The sequence below is a fragment of the Typopeltis vanoorti genome, chromosome 12 (genome assembly GCF_054136105.1).
Source record: "Typopeltis vanoorti isolate ZY-2024b chromosome 12, IOZ_Tvanoo_1.0, whole genome shotgun sequence".
NCBI classification, from domain to species: Eukaryota; Metazoa; Arthropoda; class Arachnida; order Uropygi; family Thelyphonidae; genus Typopeltis; species Typopeltis vanoorti.
The window spans coordinates 115,110,743-115,131,485 of NC_143560.1; the positions used below are offsets into that span (position 1 = coordinate 115,110,743).

The window sequence follows — 20,743 nt, forward strand, 5'->3', positions numbered from 1 at the left end:
TTTACCCTTTTCAAGATAATTAATAAACAAAATGCCTTTAGCATTCCAAAACACCAATGCCATGACCTTTCCTGCTGATGATACCAATTTCGTCTTCTTTAGCACTGAACGACCAGCTTCTGTCCACTGTTTTGACTACTGTTTGGATTCTGGTGTGTAATGGTGTATCCGAGTCTCATTCATAAAACATTGACACATAAAATCAGTTTTATTCTTGTTAAAACACTCCAAGCACTGTTCAGAGATTTTGCTCTTGCTCACAGCAGATCAAAAACGGCACCCATCTTGCACTAAGCTTTTTCATTTGCAATTCTTCGTGCAAAATATATCCTATACTAATTGCATTAAATGCAATTTCACGCACTTTGACTCACTGGTCATCCAATACCATATTGTGCACTTGATCAATGATTTCTGGTGTTGTTACACTTTTTAGACATCCTTCATGTGGATCATCTTCAAGGCTGGTACGGCCACGTACCACGTTTAAACTTGGCAGCCCATTTCTTAATTGTCGAAAACAAAGGAGAAGAGTGCCCATAAACTTTTATGAACTTTGAATGAATTTCTTTTGGCTTTAAACCTTCTTTTACAAAATATTTTATAACCGCACAATACTCAATTTTATCCATTTCAAGGGATACAGACAACATTTTTGCTTCCGACAACTGTATAAAACAAACTACCTGATAGAATGACGTGCAGTTTCATATGGATGCTTATGACAAATGTACCAACTTAGAAAAAAAATCTTGCGGCAGTGTTGCCATCTGTGGTTGAGATCGAGAACTTTTCAGTCCACCGTCGTAGATGATATAACAACTAACATGGTTTATTTATTATTTTTATGTTCTGCCAAAGTCAAATTGGCTTCTTCAAGAAATGATTCTTAATTATTAATATGTGCACCTATACATTTAGCTAGTTAGTATTCATAATGTCCTATGTTGAAAACACAAGTTCAAATCCCATCCAGGACTCAACCACTGCTAACATCTCTCTGATTCTAAATTCTTATGTCATAATGCTGCTCTAAGCTGGATTTTGATGAATGATTTCTGAATTACGTGATGTATACCTACTTTGTTGGTTTTAATTCTTCTGCTATCATTACTGAAACCCCCTTTCTCCCACTCTCTTTCATTTGTCCTCTGAAAATACTATAATCCTTGCATTCTATCTCTGTGACTGTATCATCCTCTGTCAACCAGGTCTTACTAATGTCTATAACTTTCATCCAAGTTGACCAAACCAATGCCAAAAATTCCTGTCCCTTGTTTCAAATACTTCTGAGATTAGTATACATAAACTCCAATATCTGCTTCATCCCACAATCTCTCTTACACCTTATGTTGACTTTCTGAGTTAAGAACCTCCAGACCTATATTATTTGATCCAGCATAATTTGATCACTCATTCACTCAGCTCTAAGTTTCCTGCAGTTACACTCATCTGCATTCTTCCTAAGTACTCTAGTTTACCTGGCTCTGAACTTCTGTACTTTCACTGAACATGACTTTGTCATGATGTCATACTCTGAATCCATTTCAAACATAAACCATTGACCTTTATACACATGCTAGCCACTGAATTAGATAGACATGTGACTACCAGTACCAATTTCTTCTCTTCCCTGCACATAGTCTGGTGAGATATGAGTCAGGAACAGCCTGCATTAAATGATTCAGTCAATAGCTGCATATAGGAAGTTCAGTTTGTTCATACAAGCTTTGTCAGATGATGGCAATCTTGTTCCTGACAGACTGTCTTAGGACTACAGTTACATCTCTTAGACAAGCAAATGTCAGTTATTTTTCCACTGATTAAATACCCAGTATATCTCACTTTATGAGAAACCAGTCAGCTCTCCTGTTTTCAAAATTGTGGCTCCAGCCATCCAGACACCCACAATAAGTCCTTTATCAAATTCTGAAAGAATTTGTATCACAATGGGAAAAACACCTTTGTTTTTCGTAGTGTGATCAACACTGTTGATGATTACCAACCAGTGGCATTCTTAAATGTTGCTTAAAATACGTGGGGATGCGCATGACCAAATACTTTGCATATACACTGCATAAGTGATGTTTATGTACATCTGCATAAAGGTTTCCTGCACACCTAACTCATTCTTGGTCATAGCTCTTCTTCTCAGCTTGCCTCTATCATACTGCAGCACTAGAATCACAATTTTTACTTTCTCACTCTTCTTATTCACTTGTACCAGACTTGCTCAGTGGTAGTAGTAGTTTTTGAGCGGTGCTAAAAAAAATTCTGTTTAATTAGTATATAGCAGTGGTGTTCAACCTTTTTTTACTATGCGAGCTACTTTTCTATAAAAAGTTATTCGGCGATCTACTCTCTTATATATAAGTTATTCAGCAATCTGCTGTCTTAAATAGATCACGTTCCCCCAACCTGATATCTGATTACGCACAAATAAACAACTAAAAAAAATACACAACTAAAAACTTTATTTGTGTATTTAAAAATTTATTTATCACTTTTAATTATTTTAATACAACAAAAAAAAACAAACAAATATATTGCAATAAAATATTTATTTCTCTATTTTGGAAAACCAAAGTTAGAAAAAACAACAGATTGATTACAAACTCACAAGTTACAGGAAATGCTGGTTGATTAAAAAAAAAAAAAATTAATGTGAAATTTGTCATTGTTTGGACCTCGCAATATTTTCATAGTCAAGTTGATATGAAGAAGTGACCAATCGCAGACAATCATCCAAATGATCATTTGTAATTTGGTTTCTTAATTGATTTTTTATGACAGTCATATTTGAAAAAGCAGATTCTGACAAGTATCAGTTAATATTGGGAATTTTTCATGTGAATATTTCCAAACGACTTCATTGTTTATTGATTTTAAATATAAACTATTCTGAATGTTTATTATCTCAAGTTCTACTTCAGCTTGGTTTATAACAAAGAGCCCACTAATTTTATTTGAAATTTCTGTTATGTTCAAGTTTTCTTGAAATGGATTGTTGATAAAAGATACAATCATGTCAGTTTTATTAAAATCTTTAAATCTTGAATTTATTTCTTCCTAAACTAATTCTATTTCAGAAATAAATTCTTTTAAATCATAGTGAAGCATTTCTTGATTTTGTTCAAAAAATTTTAATAAGGTTAGTAGTTAGAAAGGGACCAATTGTTCGATGGTGTTGGCACATTGTCCCTCGATGAGTCTTTGGACTCCTTGGAAGTGTCACACAATAATAAAAATAATATATGGGAGCTGTCTAAATTCACGGTCATTTATATTTTTGTTTAATAAAAGTAAGTATTGTTGGAAAGTATTGAACTTAACATGTCAATTCAATTTTTATTATTATTATTATTATTTTCGGGCTACTCCAGGGAGTCCTTAGACTCATCTCTAACACCACTGCTAACTACACTCTTGTCCAGCTTCCATAGGTGTCCCCTAGTTCTCCCACCACCAGTCCTGATCTCAAAAATATCCTCTGAATTAATCTTATAGAATCCTTTTAGCAATTTGAATGTCTCAATCATATCTCCCCTTTTCCGCCTATCAGCCAGTTTCTGCAACCCACAAATCTTCAATCTGTTCTCATATGGTTCATTCCATAGACCTGCTATCATCTTAGTCACTCGCCTCTGGATCCTCTCCACCTCCTCCCCATCAAGAAGTAACCGAGGTGACCAAATCTGGGCACAGTAGTCAAGATGAGGTCTTATCAAGGCTCGGTACAGAGGTACAATAACTTGCTTGTCTCTGCTCGTTAAGGTATTTTTCAACAACCAAGTGAGTTGATGAGCTGATTTAGCTACTTTCGCAATGTGCCCCCTAAATTTCATCTCCCTATCCACCAACACTCCCAAGTCCCTGGACTCATCAATCTCTTGGAGTACAGTTCCACCCATGTGGTATACTGCTGCTAATCTTTTCACCCCAAAATGCATAACCTTACATTTTGTCACATTAAATTGACATCCATTCTCCTTAGCCCAGAACTCCAATCTATCTAAGTCATCTTGCAAGACTTTGACATCTTCTGCATTCACTATCGCTCTCCCCAACTTTGCATCATCAGCGAACAAATGAACTGTTCCACTTAGATCCTTCCCTATATTGTTAATGAACAGATTAAACAGCAGTGGTCCAAGAACAGAACCCTGCGGCACCCCACTAGTCACAGGCCGTCTTTTGGACTCCACTCCTGAATTATCTCTACCATGTAACTCTAAATTTAATTTGCTTAATTTCATACAGAAATCTACTAAAAATGATAAGTGTAACAACCATCTTTTATCACTTGACTGTGGATAAATATCTCCTTTTTCATGAAGAAAAAATTTTATATCGTTAATTAATACAAGAAATCTTTCTAAAAATTGACTTCTGCTGAGCCAGGGAACATTATTGTACAACAGAGGTTCCCTATCATCATCTGTCTGTAATTTAAATAACCACCATTGCAGGGCTTTTCCTCGAACAGAATTTACAATTTTAAATGTAATATCCAAAAGATATTTTGTGTTTAATCTTTTACTACACAGTACTTGTTGGTGAATAATACAGTGATACATTAAAAAATCTGGTTAGTTGTCGTCATTTTTACATAATGAAATGAAGCCTAATTTATTACCTATCATTGCAGGAGGGTAATAATAGACACAAGTCTAAAAAGTGGAAGTTTGTGTTGTTTCACAAATTCATCAAATGCCGAAAAAAATGTCTTCTCCACTAGTCCTTCCCAATAATGGTATAATTTTTAAAAGTTGTTCTTTGCTTGAATAATGTTGAAATACCATGCGAATAAATACCATTAACTGAGCAATATCAGTGAAGTCGTTTGATTCATCAAATTGTAATGAAAACGCAACACACTCTCTAGTGACATCTCGAACCGAGAAGCCCCTTTCTGGAAGCTCCTCTCTCAAGCAACGTGGATCCGGGCAGTCTCTCTCTCTCTCTCTCTCTGACGGCGACTCTGAACTGGGCAGCCTCCTCTCTGACAGCAATTCTGGAACCGTTTCCCTTCTGCTTGCTTCAGTCCCTTTTTATTAGGCCTCCTCTGAGACCTCGCATGAAGTTTGGCAACTCCTAAAGAATCAGTATGAGTCTTTCATCTTACGTTTCAAGTTCGGCATGCCTTTGGTTCTCCTCCGCTTTCTTTTGATTGTAAGTTGCTTGCCATCAGAAAGTTGTTTGAACTCTTTCTGACTGACTTCGGAGATGTTTACACTTAGAGCCTGCAAGCCTTTCTCGTGCATACAAGTTTCAATAACAATCTTTCTAATGCCGCCATGTACAGCTTTGGTGACAAAAATATTGCCTTTGTTTTTAACACTCTAACATATTCTTATTAAAGCAGTATATACAGTTAGCTTCAAAAGAGTTATTTACAAAAACATGGGACTTAACCTAAGTAAAAATCAATGTGACGTGCTTTGGAATATTTAAGCTACAATCGAATTTTTACACTTTGCTTATAATTATATTCATTCGGCTCGCTGTTTGACTTCCACTGATCCAAATTAATTCATTTAACTGGACTTATAAGAAAATTACTGATTTGACAATTTTAACGAAAAATAAATAAACAATAGCAATACACTTAAAGCGAATTAAAAATAATACAAAATAATGATAAATAAAATATTATGTTTTCAGTTTTAATTAAATTTGTAAGTAAGGAGGAATACACCAGAGATCGACCAAAAATCGCTCCGCGATCAACGGGTTGAACACCCCTGGTGTATAGTGTGGCTTTTTGTCCCAAATTATGATACATTTTTTTCAGTTTGGATACAAGTGTCCTTCAGTTGTGTTTTTTTTTTAAATTTTTGTATGTTTATATTGTGTTTTGATACATGTTTTTTGTACTACTTCAGCTTCTAAAGATGGCGTCCATAAAGAAACGTATGTCAGCGGCACGGAAGGCTTCTGTATGAAAGTCTTGCTTTGCCTTGGATTTTTTGCAGTGGATGTGTTGTGAAAACTGCTGTATGTATACACTGAAAAGCATGAAAGATCTGTCGACTGTTTGGGTAAACGAGAAGAAGAAACCTTTAGCATATGCGAAAAGTATCTGGATAGATTATTAGAGTGATTAGAAATGGAAGCAAATGTCATAACCATAGTAGATCTTCGGCAGGAGTTATTGAAAATAAAAAGTGAAATGAAACATCTGGAAGGGAATATTAAACAGCTAAAGGAGTGATTGGCTGATGATAAGAAGGAGGAAGTTAATCTTATAAAGAAAGAAACAGGATAGTTGTATATCAGTGTATGAGGAATCGATCATTAGAGGTGTGATTACTAATAAAGTGCACAAAACATGCTTTCCTGGTGGAACAATAAAGCAAATAACTGATGCATTGCAGAAAAGGAAACACCAGGTATTAAAATTAGTGGTAGTAATGGCCACAAATGACTTAGTTGGGAAAAAAAAGAATGTTGATAGGGACTTGCGGAAGCTGTTGCAGCAAGTAACGAAGAATAGTGTTGTTGGGAAGTCATAAAAGTTGTTGCCCAGATATGACAACAGTGAATTGAGAAGGAGTGCAGAGATAATGATTAGTAAGATGGCTGAGTTGTGTGAGGCAAAGGGGGTTCAATTTGTTGAAGGGAAGTTGGAATGGTTTAAAGTTGATGGATTACATTTGAATGGGTTTGGTTGGGTGTTTAGAAACACTATTGTTTTCTGAGTAGGCAGAGTCAAGAAGTTAATGTAGTAAATGATGAGAGTCTACCTGTGAAAAAGGATAGCACAAATCAACAGATTGTACAGCAGAAGGAAGATGGATATGAGGTTGAAGATGTGGTTGCAGCAACACAAGGTGATGGAATCATTTTTCCATTCTTTTTTTTTTTTTTTTTTTTGAATCATTTTTCCATTCAATTTCCATTCTTTGATTTTCATCAAAGAATGGAAATCGCAGTCAGGATCAGAGAAATGGGAGTGGTCAAACTGAGGAGAGAGGTGTAGTATTGCAGCTAGAATAGAGAATATTGATGCTGGTAGAATGGCCTCAAACACACAATAATTGTTGTTTATACACAAATGTAAGGATTATTCAAAACAAGAGAGCTGAGTTTGTTGCATTGATTGAGAAGGTATACCCAAAAGTAATTGGAATAGGTGAAACTGGTTGTCTGAGGAGGATATGATGTCGAGAATAGAAATAGAAGGATATATAATTTTCCAGAAGGATAGAGATGTGAAAAGAGGAGGGGGAGTGCTGTTAATGATTGCGGAGGAATTGTGTCTGCAAAGTGTGGAATTTTATGGTGCATGCACAGATTTTGAATCTGTATGGTGTGAAGTTGAAATAAACAGGTTAGTATATCTGATAGGATGCTGCTATAGGCCAGGGAATGCAGAGAATACCAATTGTGAGATATTTTGGCAAATTTTTTGGCATGTTATCAACACTTGTTAATGAAGTGTTGACACTGCAGCCAGTTGGTGAGAGTGATCATAAGGTATCCATGTGTAGAGGCTTAAGTGCTGTGAGGACATCATGTTGGTGGCTTAACACGTTTGCTGCCATGCTACTTCGGCATAGTCTGTTCCCGTACGGCAAGCAATTTCACTTCTTCAAGGTCAGTACGGTAATCTCGTTGCCGGCGGTAAGCATCATACGAGTATACTCGTAGTTGGCTTGTGCAGCACATATACCATCTATGAGAATACACAGTTTTGATGCTAGCTCCACAAGCCAAGCATTTTCACTTCTTCAAGGTCAGTACAGTAATCTAGTTGCTGGCGATAAGCGTCATATGAGTATACTCGTAGCTGGCTTGTGTGGCTGGTTTACCAACTACAAGTATACTCGTAGTTGGCAGCGAACGTGTTAATGGATTTTTTACAACACTCAGAAAGGATTAAAACAGAATTTAATACTTCCTATATTTTGTCTCAGTCACTGAGACATCTTCAGGGATTACAAAAAAACTAATGTAACATAAACACAAATAACAAACAATACTAAGCTCAACCACGTGGGTGACACTAAAGTCCTAACTAGGTGGAGCACCCTCTAAAGGCATTGTAGATGGCCTGGAATGTAGGGTGGGACCTCTGGTGATAAGTGTTTCCCAAATCTTAGGAAGCTTAATGCAACCGTATTTATTAAGATTTTTTTGATTGTGTTTTAATCCTTTCTGAGTGTTGTAAAAAAATCCATTAAGCCTCCAACATGATGATCATGAGGTACTTGTTTGGGAAGTGATGAAACAAGAAAAGGTCACTGCCAAAAATGATTACATATCGAAGTACATAGCAAGTGATTATAGGATGCTCTGAAGTCAGTTAGCATCAGTACGTTACTTAGATGAGCTGAGCAGAAAAGATGTTGACAATACATGGAAACTCGCAAGACAGTACCTGACAAAAGCGGTGTATGACTGCATACTGAGGGTTAAGCAAGTAAACAGAATGGGAGTGAATGGATGAACAGTGAAATCAAGCAAACTGTGCTGGAAAATAACATGTTTTGGAGGAGGTATAAGACAGTTGGTGATGCTCGCAGGCTAGAAAGGTGATGAGCCTGGTAAAGAAAAAAAAAGGTGAAGTATGAGAGGAGATTGGCTGGACAAGGTTAATTCAAAGGAATTTTTCCTCTACATGGCAAGCAATAGGAAGAATAATTATGGCAGACTAACATTTGTGTATAGTCATGGCAGCAGACTAACAGCTGCAAGGGATATAGTGGAATTATTGAACGAGCACTTTATCAGCATATATCATGCTGGTATAAATGATTTTGTACAACTTATTGAAGAGAAGCAAGTATTAGGAGAATTGGAAGTGGAAAAAACAGAGGTGTATCAGATGTTGGTCGGATTAGATGTGAATAAGGCTGTGGGAATGGATGATATATCACCACATATTCTTAAGGAATGTGAACCACAGTTGGTTATCCCTTGACCTGGTTATTTAATGAAGGTCTTGCAGTGGGTAGGGTTCCTAAGGAGTGGAAAGAAGGCAAAATAGTACCACTCCACAAGCATGTTTCTAAGACAGAAGTCTCCAACTATAGGTCAGTCTGTATAACTGAAGTTGTGGTAAAGGTAATGATACAGAAGATGATTTACTAACAGGAATAGAAGTAGAAGAATCTAGCTTATTTCAGCAGAATGGGAATGGCAGACGCAGTGCTGGAGTATTGCTGATGTTAACTGATGAGATTTTAACTATCTCAGTATAAATTGAGAAGGGGAAGCAGCATGTAGTAGTAAGGGAATGGAATTTTTTGAATTCTCAAGGAACATACTCTCAGGCTGCATGTAATAGAAAGAAACATAAGGTTCAAGAGTTTGGGATTTTGTCATGGCATTGGAAGATCTAATCATAACAGAATTAACATCCCTATCCATGGTTGGAGAGAGTGACCATGTAGTCTGAACTAGGAGAGGGGGGAGATGAACAGACATTCAGAAGTTCTTTTTTTTTAGAGAAACTTTTGCCATGGTTATATGAATTATTTACACAAAAACACAAGACAAAGGTAATAAATATTACCTTTGCCTTCTGTTTCATGTAAATAATTCAGGTATTCAGAGATATTTAGGAGAAAGGAATCTATGTGGAATTGTAAGGCAGGTGATTATAATAATCTTAGAAATCACCTATGGGCAGTTCCATGGATGAAGGAGTTGAAAGGGTGAGATATCATCAGTGCATAGGAACTAATGAAGAAATATTTATTATCAGCAATGACAAGTTGTATACCTCAAGTGAAAAAGAGAACACAGTTTGTTGTAAATTGGATAACAAGACATATCAAACCTGAACTGCAGATGAAGAAGAGATATAATGACATTATACCTCTATAATGATAGGGGACGTAGAGTAGTTGTAGGAGGAATATAAGACTAAGGTCAGGAAAGTGACTAGCATGGTACAGAAAGTAAAACTTTAATATAAGAATAAATTAGGCTCTGAGATTCAAGGAAGATCCAAAGGAATTTTTTTTATCTGGCCAATAGGAGGAGAAATGATTATGGAACAGTGACAGTGTTAGACAAAAATGGGAATAGCGCCATTGATACAGAAGAGATAGTCACATTGTTTAATGATCACTTTGTTTAAGTATTTATTATTATTATTATTATTATTATTATTATTATTTGACACCTCCAGGGAGTCCAGAGACTCATTGAGAGAGGGCACCTGCACTACAGGCTCTGTCTCAACCACTCAATCCGCCAACTGACCGCAACTACACCAACGCCATCTACCACCACCAATATTTCCACAGACAAGCAGAAACATCCATGTCCACATCGGGATTCGAACCTGAAGCCTTTTGGCTGGAGAGCGGATATAACCACTCAGCCAACCAGGCTGGCATTTCATCCTGAAAATGTAATTTGTTACCAGACAGATGGAGAGTGTTTAAGGTTTAGAAGTACATGAGAAGAGTGTGTTTCAAATACTAAATACTCTAGATGTCACTAAAGCAATGGGACTAGATAGGATTATGCCACATGTTTTGAGAAGAACTGACATGCCATTTCATAAAGATGGTGGTAGAATGGAAAAGTCAGACTGTAGACTATTTTGTTTTTCTTCTATATTGGTTAAGATTTTGGAAAAAGATCATATACAGCATTGGGCTGATGAAAGTAATGTTTATCTGTTAGGATCAGCATGGAATTTTAAGAGATGCTCTTGTTTTAGTAATTTGATTGCCTTTTAATAATAAAGTAGTAAGAGTCATTGACGAGGAAAAGGCTTATACTGTCCCCTCCCCTTTTTTTTTTTTTAACAAAAGCATTTGAAAGAGTGCCAAATGATAAGCTGATATTTAAGTTATGGTATATAGTTTTAGATGCCATTAAAGTGAATTGGATTGGGGATTGATTTAATAGATATGAAAGTTGTGTATGAGAGAGTGGTATCAAGGAAGTAGATGGTTACAAGCGATGTTCCACAGTGCTCAGTACTGGGACTTGCATTGTTTAGCTTGTATATCAATGACATTATCACTGGACTGTTTGGGAACATTCAGTTGTTTGCAGTGATATGAAGTTGGTTAGGGCTATTAGTAATAACACAGATGTGGTATCCCTTCAGTAGGATTTGAATAAACTGAACAGATTGGTAAATGAACAGGGATATCTGTTTAATTTAACTATATAAGGTCTTGAAGTTTGGGATTCATCAGTGGAAGGCTGCATACTCTGTTTAACTGTAGCACAGGAAGTGGAGGAGACAAAGGGACCTTGGGGTGGTGATGGATAGAAACTTGAAGTTTAGAGAATGTATTGCAAATGTGGTGAAAGTAATCCAGAGGATTGCTTCAATACTAAGAAGGATGTTGGCTAGCGGAGATAGAAGAGTTGTGATTCCATTGCACAAAGTCTTGATCAGACAACACCTGGACTATTGTGTAAGATTTGTCATCAGAATTTAAATGGGATAAATTAACCTCGGAAAGGGTACAGAGGTGAATAATGAAAATGATATCAGGATTGTACAATATTGGTTATGAGGATAGGTTAAGGGCATGTGGATAGCAAAGTTTGGTAGATAGAAAAAGGAAAGGTAATATAACCGAGATATTTAAACTGTTCAGAGACAGTTACGAGATTGACACTGTAGAGTTTTTCATATGGTAGAACAAAGGAAAGGGATGGGAAAAGGGTCATCCCTGGAGTTTGTGAATGGAAGTAGTATGCAAGATGGTAAGGAGTGGTTCATTTTTTTTTTTTTTTTAAATGTTTGATGGTTTAATCATGAAATGCACTGCTATGCATTATGGGTAAGGTCACTGTCCAGACTGGTTTTGACCTTTATTGAGGTCTCAACAGTGAGAGCCAGACCCAGAGGTGATACCAGTGTTGAAGTAATGCAGAAATCATATTTTCATATACGAGTTGCCAAAAGGTGTCACACCTTATTATTAAAATACTCTGGATTAGAGATAAATAGTTACTGAAAGTTTTTCCACTTGGTTATACTATAAATTAAAGATACCAAGAAATTATATACTTGATTTAATCCTTTATCCAAGTGTAAGCAAACAAGTTTGCACCTGAACTATTTTCAGGACTGGGGCAACTTGTAGTAAAGGTGGTGACTTCACATCACTTGCCTTAGTATCCACCTTTACCACGGGTTGCCCCAGTCCTGAAAATAGTTCAGGCACAAACTTGTTTGCTTACACTTGAATAAAGGATTAAATCAAGTATATAATTTCTTGGTATCTTTAATTTATAGCATAACCAAGTGGAAAAACTTTCAACAACTATCTATCTCTAATCCAGAGTATTTTAATAATAAGGTGTGACACCTATTGGCAACTCGTATATAAAAATATGACTTCTGCATTACTTCAACCTTGGTATCACCTCTAGGTCTGGCTCCCACTGATGAGACCTCAATAAAGGTCGATGGTTGTTAGTTTGATTCCAGAGGAGCAGAGTTTTTGCCTTAGGGAGCTTTTGAGCATCCAGGGATTTGGATCTGTTGGGGTGGCCTGTATTAGGGCTTCCTTGGCTGATGCTTTTCCTGGAATATGAGCAGTTCTACTTGGTGGTAGGGGAGCCTGTCACTGAGCAGAGCTACTGCTGAGTTAAATGATCACTCAGATCACTGAACAATGAGTGACCTGAGTGATCGCACGAGTTTTTGGAAAGGTAACCCTGCACTTAAACAGGGAAACCAGTCTGGGCAGTGACCCTTCTCATAATGCATAGCATTATACATGTCTGCAAGGATATGTGCTTTGCATTATGGGATACTAAGGCAAGTGACTTGAAATTATACCACCTTTACCATGAGTTCCCCCAGTCCTGAAAATAGTTCAGGTGCAAGCTTGTTTGCTCACACTTGGATAAAGTTAATCAAGTATATAATTTCTTGCTATCTTTAATTTATAATATAACCAAGTGGAAAAACTTTTAACAGACTTTGTGTTGTCTAGGATGGGCTTCCCACGATAAGTCTTGTGACTCCATAGAAGTACTGAATAATAATAATAATATTTTTCATTTTCTCTTTCTGCATCTTTACAATATCACTCATGTTCTTAATCTTGGCTCTAATGAAACCTGATTTTATCATACCCTTCTCCAGCTCTCCTCTTTTCATTGAATCACTATATAAAATATGATTCTTTTTGTCCCTCTTTTTGCTCTTTCTTACTCTGCTTTCTCTCTCACCTCTCATCTCCCTCTTCTTTCTCTTCTCTTCCATGCCACCTGCTAGATGTTTCTCTAGTCATTGTATTTCACATTTTGTTCTGTGAAGAACTCTCCATAAGAGTAAGAATAATAACAATCACGATTGTTATTCTTCTTACTCTGCACATTTCTTCTTCTCACTCTCAAAACACTTCTGAAACATGCTCACTAGTTTCACTCTTTCTGCAGTCTTTCAGTCTACAAAGTGAATAATTTTCACACACTGATCGCATGAGTTTTTGGAGAGGTAACCCTGCATTAGTGTCATAACGTATGTTATCACATACTTTTAACAAAAAAATAACAGCGTTTAGAACCACATGAACAAGAAATAATCCTTACAAGCGAACAACAAACAAATAAATACTTATATAAATAATAATTCAGAAAAAATGAATCAATTATGACTAATTATTTTCATGAGCAAATTATCTTTCACCTCCTAATATATCTCAACTTATTTATCAGTTTATCTGTGTGCCTGATAGACTCCTCCCCTCAACTTATATGTGTTGATCATATCACCTCTTCTTCTTCTTCTGTCTGCCTGCTCTGCAGACCATATTCCCTGAATCTGCACTCTCTTATGTTTCCTTATTGCTCATATTACCAGGTGGCCAGATCTGTGTGTAGATGTTTTAATATAGCCATATTAGTGCCCCATACAGTAGAATTATCACCTTACACAATACCTGCTGCTATAATTCTCAGGTTCTTCGCATTATAGCAGCAGTTTTCTGGATAATCTACAACTTTGTGATTTGTTTCCTGAACTCCATTTCTCTATCTACCAGGATAAATCTCTACATCCCTTCAACACATCTTGCACCAAAGTTCCTCCAATATAATAAACCTTATTCCAATTACAGAACTATTGGAATAAGGTTTATTATTCCACATTTTCCAGATTTCAACTGGAACACTTCACATATCTTGGATGCCACATGATGCATGACTTGGACCCCAAAAAAGAGATAAAAATTAGAATAGCCAGAGCAACAACTATTTTAAAAGCCATGGACAAAATATGGAAGAGCCGAGTATAAAGATGCAAACTAACCTGCACATTGTGGAAACCTATATCTTGAGCAGCATGCTCTATGGATGTGAGGCCTTGGTACTCCTGAGAGAATCTGAAAGGAGGATATTAGCATTTGAGAGGAAGTGCTATAGAAAGATCTTGAGAATAAGCTGGATCCAGAAAGTGAACAATGAGGAAATCTGCAGACGAATACAACCAAAAGAAAATCTGATCCAGAAAATAATCAAAAGGAAACTATGTCTCTTTGGCCATATATGCAGAATGAACGATGAGAGGAAAATAAAAAAATGCTGCTGTTTGGGATGATTGAAGGAAAGAACAAAAAAGGAAGACCAAACAGAGAATGGGGTAATGACATTGTCAAATGGTGCGGAGGCTCTATGCACGGACTGAGTCATCTTGCACAGAATAGAATGCAGTGGAGGAATCATGTCAAGATGGCATCGGACACCTACGGGCACTGGACCCATGGTTGTTGATGATTATGATGATGATTCCATCTTCTCTGGCCAAAGTGCATGACTTTATATTTAGCAACAATAAAATGATATCTCCATTTTCAGCCCAAAGCACTAACCTAATCAACTTATTCAAATCCTGCAATAGCTTTATGCCAGTCTTCTGTTGCAAGCTTTGAATTTTGCATCATCAGTAAATAACTGAATATCTTCTCTCAAACCCTTTAACTTTATCATTGAAATATAAGTTAAATAACAATGGTTCTAAAATTAAAAAAAAAAAAAAACTGTCGTACTCCTCTTGTTACTTTCTTTTTGGGGATCATTGCACCCCATACACCACTTGCTAGCTCCTATTAGTTAATTTTTGTAAGCTACCATCTGACTATCCATCCCCATCCTACTCAGTTTTAATGGTACATTATCATTTGGTACTATATCAAACACTAGAAAATTTCAGAAAAAGTCACAGTATAACATTCCTTTGTCCAGTATATATACTAGTTACTCTCTTATGAAATGTAACCAAGTTATCGAAGAAAGATCTTGTCTTAACAAACCCATGCTGCTCTCAAAAGATTACTATTCTCATCAGTCCAGCTTTGTATTCTGTCTCTAACCAGCTTCTCTAACACTTTTGCAACTACATCAGATATACACACTGGTATATTGTTTTACACTATTGAGCTAGATTCTCCCTTATGCAATAGCATTATTGTTCCTTTTTTCCACTTTTGAATTGTTTTGGTTCCCAGACCCTTATTCTAGAACCAAGTCAAAGTCACTGCCAACTTTTTTGCATGCTTCCCTAATACATGTAGTGATATCTCATCCAGTCCCACTTATTAACATCAGGGGTCCTTGATATTCTAAACATTTCCTGTTTGAATTGTCCTCCTTCCATTTGTTATTCAATCCATCTTCTAACTCCTCTTCCCCCCTCCACAGGCCCCTGGTATTACTTGTGATATATTGAAACATTTTTTGTGCATCAATTTTATAAATGTCCTTTAATATATTAAGTTTCTATTATCTCCCCTCTTTTCTGCTTATCAACAAAACTATGTAACCCACAAACCTTCAACCTGTTCTCATAGGGAGCATTCCGCAGATATGTCACCAGCTTAGTCACTCGTCTCTGAATCTTCTCTACCGCCACCTTGCCCTCAGAAATTCAGATGACCAAATCTGGGCACAGTAGTCAAGATGTAGTCGAATCATAATCTTATAAAGAGAGATAATAACTTCCCTATCTTTACTTGTGAGCTTGTTTTTCAACATCCAATAATCCTTTCAACCCTTTAACCAACTTTTGCAATATGCCCTCTGAGCTTCAATTCTCTGTCAGCCATTATCCGCAAGTTCCTAGCCTCATTAATTTCTTGCAGTCCACTACCATCAATATTAATACACTAACAAATTATTCATTAAACATTTCCACTACAAATTCTGTGAGTGAATGCGCCCCATGTTCTATCTCCAGCATCTAAAGTCAGTATCAAGATCATATTCACCCTATCTTCTGTTAGCAACATAGGTGTAGAATTTGTTTAGCTATATCTGCCAGTCTCCTTCCTCACTACACTAGTCACCTTCCTAGTCTGTGCCTTATACGCGTGATGTAGTAGAGGGTACCCTGCTATGCATAGCTCCTTCATAACATCCACTTTCTTAGAAGCTCCTACATAATTCCATGATTCATCCATTTCAACCCTACTTTATGTTTTCTTAACCTTAGCAATACAGTTGACTTTGCCATAGGCAACTGATTCCAGACTAAATGCCATGCACTACTAATGTCTCTCCCCTTCAGTTGATCAAGCCATAGGTGATTACTAGTCTGTTTCCTTAATAGTCTTGCATCATATATATGTATGATATCACATGCATATATTGCGCTATATAAATGAGAAATAAACAATGATATATATATATATCATATATTTATACAGTGCTTTTTTTTTTTTTGAAATGGTACTAAATGGTATGGTATACTGGCACATTCATGAACAGCAATATGCATACAGATGCAGTACATTTAGAAATTTATAATATTCAGTAATCTTTTTCACATTTACCTGGTATGCAAATAAGCTTATTTACTTATTTTCTGAAATTTCTCATTACATCTATTGTTAAGATATTTGCTCTGCAAAACTTTTTTTTTTAATTGGCTATATAAATTGTTATAAAAAATTATTGTATACATGTTACTTATTTTTATATACTGGTACAATAAATTTATGTTTTACAAACTGTTTGGTATCTACTAAATTTTCTGTTCTTATCCCAAAAAATGTTATTATACTCAGAAGTAAAAGTATCAGTAAATATTTTTTAGTTTTCTTTTCATATCCTTTTGATTTTCAATTTTTGCTACTAGTAAAGTAAAGGATGAGTACCATCACCTATTGTTTTACAAAAAAAGCACTATATATATTTGTGTGTGTGTGTGTGTGCGTGTGCGTGCGTGCATGCGTGTTTATATATGTATTGTATGTAAAATTTAATTTGGAAACTCATCTTTTGTTTATAGATTACGAAAAAGCGTTTCACAAAGTAAAAAGATATATACTGTTTGATATATTACAAAGAATAAATATACCTAATATTTTACTACATGCAATATTGAATATATATAAAGATAATGCAATAAAAATAAATGAAAAGTTGTCTGAAAAACAATCTATAAACCAAGGAGTAAGACAGGGATGCCCTCTGTCTCCAACACTTTTCAGTATTTACATTAATGAAATATTAATACAGTGGAACACCTTAAACAATCAAGGTATAGAAATTTCCCGGAATAACAAAATAAATACGCTTTTATGTGGACTTATAAGGCGGGAAATTATAATAGATTTAGGTATCAACTAGGGGCAGTTCCATGGAGGGCAGAATTGGAAGGCCAGGATATCATTTGTGCTTGGAAAATTGTGAAAGAATATTTGTTAGCAGCAATAATAAGCTTTGTATTCAACGGGTGAAAAAGCTGACACAATTTGGTGTAAAGTGGATGACAAACGATATCAAACAGGAACTGCAGTTGAAAAAGAAATTATGGAAGAGATAGAAGGAGATGGGTGGAGGACAGATGCATGAAGAACATAAGACGCAGGCCAGGAGAGTGACCAGAATGTTGAGGAAGGCTAAACTGGAATATGAGAAGCGATTGGCACTAAGATCTAAAGAAAATCCTAGGGAATTTTTTAGCTATGTGGCTAGTAGGCAGAGAAACAATTGTGGAAGAATGACATTGCGGGAAAAAGTGGGAATAGAGTGACTGATGCAGAGGACATAGTGGAGTTGTTCGATGAGCACCTTATTGGAGTATTTCATTCTGGAGGAGGTTTTAATACTAGAGGGATAGGGCAGGTTCAGGATTTAGAGGTGCAAGAGGAGAGTGTGTTCCAAATACTGAGTACTCTGGATACCAGTAAAGCTGTTGGACCGGATGGTATTTCACCATGGGTTTTGAGAGAATGTGCTAAAGAACTGACAGCTGTTGACGGCTTTTCAATAAAAATCTGGCTGTGGGAAAGGTACCTAGGGAATGGATGAAAGACACTTCCAGTCTGCTACTGCCCTTATGCAGCAGCATAAGGGCAGTAGCAGACTGGAAGCGTCTAATTATAGGCCTGTTTGTGTGTCATCAGTAGTTGTTAAGGTCTTAGAGAAATTAGTGAGGGACTATATACAGCGTTGGGAAGATGAGGGTAATCGTATCTGTGAGAATCAAGATGAATTTGGTAAGGAGTGCGCTTGCTTTAGTAATATGATTGCCTTTTATAATAAAGTGACAAGAGCAGTTGATGAGGGAAAGGCATATACTGCCATTTTTTTGGATTTTGCAAAGGCATTTGACAGGGTGCCACATGATAAGCTGATATTTAAGTTGCAGCACATGGGTCTGAATGTTAGATTGGTCAACTGGATTCAGGATTGGCTTTCCGATAGGTATCAGAGAATTGTGTATGGTAGGGCAATATCAAGGAAGCAGATATTTACAAGTGGGGTTCCACAGGTCTCAGTACTCGGACCTGTATTGTTCAACCTTTATATCAATGATATTGTCAATGGATTTCAAGGGGACATTCAGTTGTTTGCAGATGATGTGAAGCTTGGAAGGGTTATCAGTAATAGTGCAGATGTGGCAGCCCTGCAAGAGGATTTGAATAAACTAGACAGATGGGCAAATGAATGGGGGTCCATTCAATGCAGCAAAATGTAAAGTCTTGAGGTTTGGGATCCATCGATGGGAGGATGCATACTTGATTGGAGGAGCTGTACTGGAGGAGGTAGGGGAGACGAGATCTGGGGGTGATGATTGATAGAAAACTGAAATTCAGGGAGCATATTGCTAAGGTAGTGAGGATAACTCAGAGGATTGCTGCAATACCGAGAAGGATGCTGACCTGCTGAGATAAAAGTGTTATCATTCTGTTGTATGACACCCTGATCAGACCACACTTAGACTATTGTTCACAGATTTGGTCCCCAGGATTTGAAGGGGATAAATTGACTGTGGAAAGGGTACAGAGGCAGATAACAAAGATGGTTTCAGGACTGTACAATATGAGTTATGAGGATCAACTGAGGGACTGTGGACTACAGAGTTTGGTGAATAGAAGAAGGAGAGATGATATGATTGGAACTTTTAAACTGTTGAGAGGCAGTTACAGGGTAGATATTGGAGAGTTCTTTCACTTGGTGGAACGGCAGGAAGGAGCGATAACAAGGGGCCATCCCTGGAAGTTACGAAAGGAGGAGGTGTGCAAGAGGATGAGGAGTGGTTTCTTTGCGTGGAGGGTGGTTGAACCTTGGAATGCATTGTCTGAGAGAGTGGTTGGAGTGGAGGTGGTCAATGGGTTCAAAGAGTGGTATGATAAATTTGTGCTTCCTAAAAACGACCTCACATGATGAGACTTTAGACTCCATGGAGGCCTGGATAATAATAACAATAATAATAGTACACTCACAATTAGGGACTTCAAATTTACTGACTTTTTCTTTTCTCTGTAATGTAGCTTCCATGAAAGTTTTTCTTAAAACGTATTGTACATTTGTACTGTGGATGAGCTAAGGATTTTTTTCTCTTATCATTTATTTTATATATATTTCAGTATTTTTTATTTATTTTTTACATAGTCCAGAAACCCTACTCTACAGACCAAACATGAACTTTTTCACTTCAGGCTATAAGTGGGACTGTGATCTCACACCAGCCAATATTGAAACAAAATTTATTGGAGTATTTCATCCTGGAAGAGTAAATTTTAATACTAGAGGGATAGGGCAGGTTCGAGGTTTAGAGGTGCAGGAGGAGAGTGTGTTCCAAATACTGAGTACTCTGGATGTCAGTAAAGCTGTGTGACTGGATGGTATTTCACCATGAGTTTTGGGAGAATTTGCTAAATAACTGACAACTCCTTTGACCTGGCTTTTCAATGATAGTCTGGCAACGGGAAAGGTGCCCATGGAATGGAAGGAAGGTAAGGTAGTGCCATTGCATAAGAGCGATAACAGACTGGAAGTGTCTAATTATAGGCTAGTTTATGTGTCATCAGTAGTTGTTAAAATCTTGGAGAAATTAGTGAGGGACCATATTCAGCATTAGGCAGATAAGGGTAATGTTATCTGTGAGAGACAACATGGATTTGTGAAGGGGTGCCTTGTTTTAGTAATATGCTAGCCTTTTATAATAAAGTTACAAGAGCAGTAGATGAGGGAAAGGCATATACTGCCATTTTCTTGGACTTAGTGAAGGCATTTGACAGGGTGCCACATAATAAGCTGATATTTAAGTTCCAGCATATGGGTCTGGATGTCAGGTTGGTCAAATGGATTCAGGATTGGCTGTCCGATAGGTATCAGAGATTTGTGTATGGTGGGGCAATTTCAAGGAGGCAGAGGGTTACAAGTGGCGTCCCACAGGTCTCAGTACTGGGACCTATATTTTTTAACTTTTATATCAATGACATTGTCAGTGGATTGCAGGGGGATATTCAGTTGTTTGCGGATGATGGATTTGTGCTGGGAAGGGTTATTAGTAATA

The 20,743-nt window shown here is 36.8% G+C and overlaps 1 protein-coding gene across 4 annotated transcripts in view; it reads left to right on the top strand.

The window, feature by feature from the left end:
* The window catches only part of LOC150101147 (uncharacterized), a 916,082-nt gene that overhangs the window by 786,549 nt on the left and 108,790 nt on the right, over positions 1-20,743 (top strand). The window lies entirely within an intron of this gene.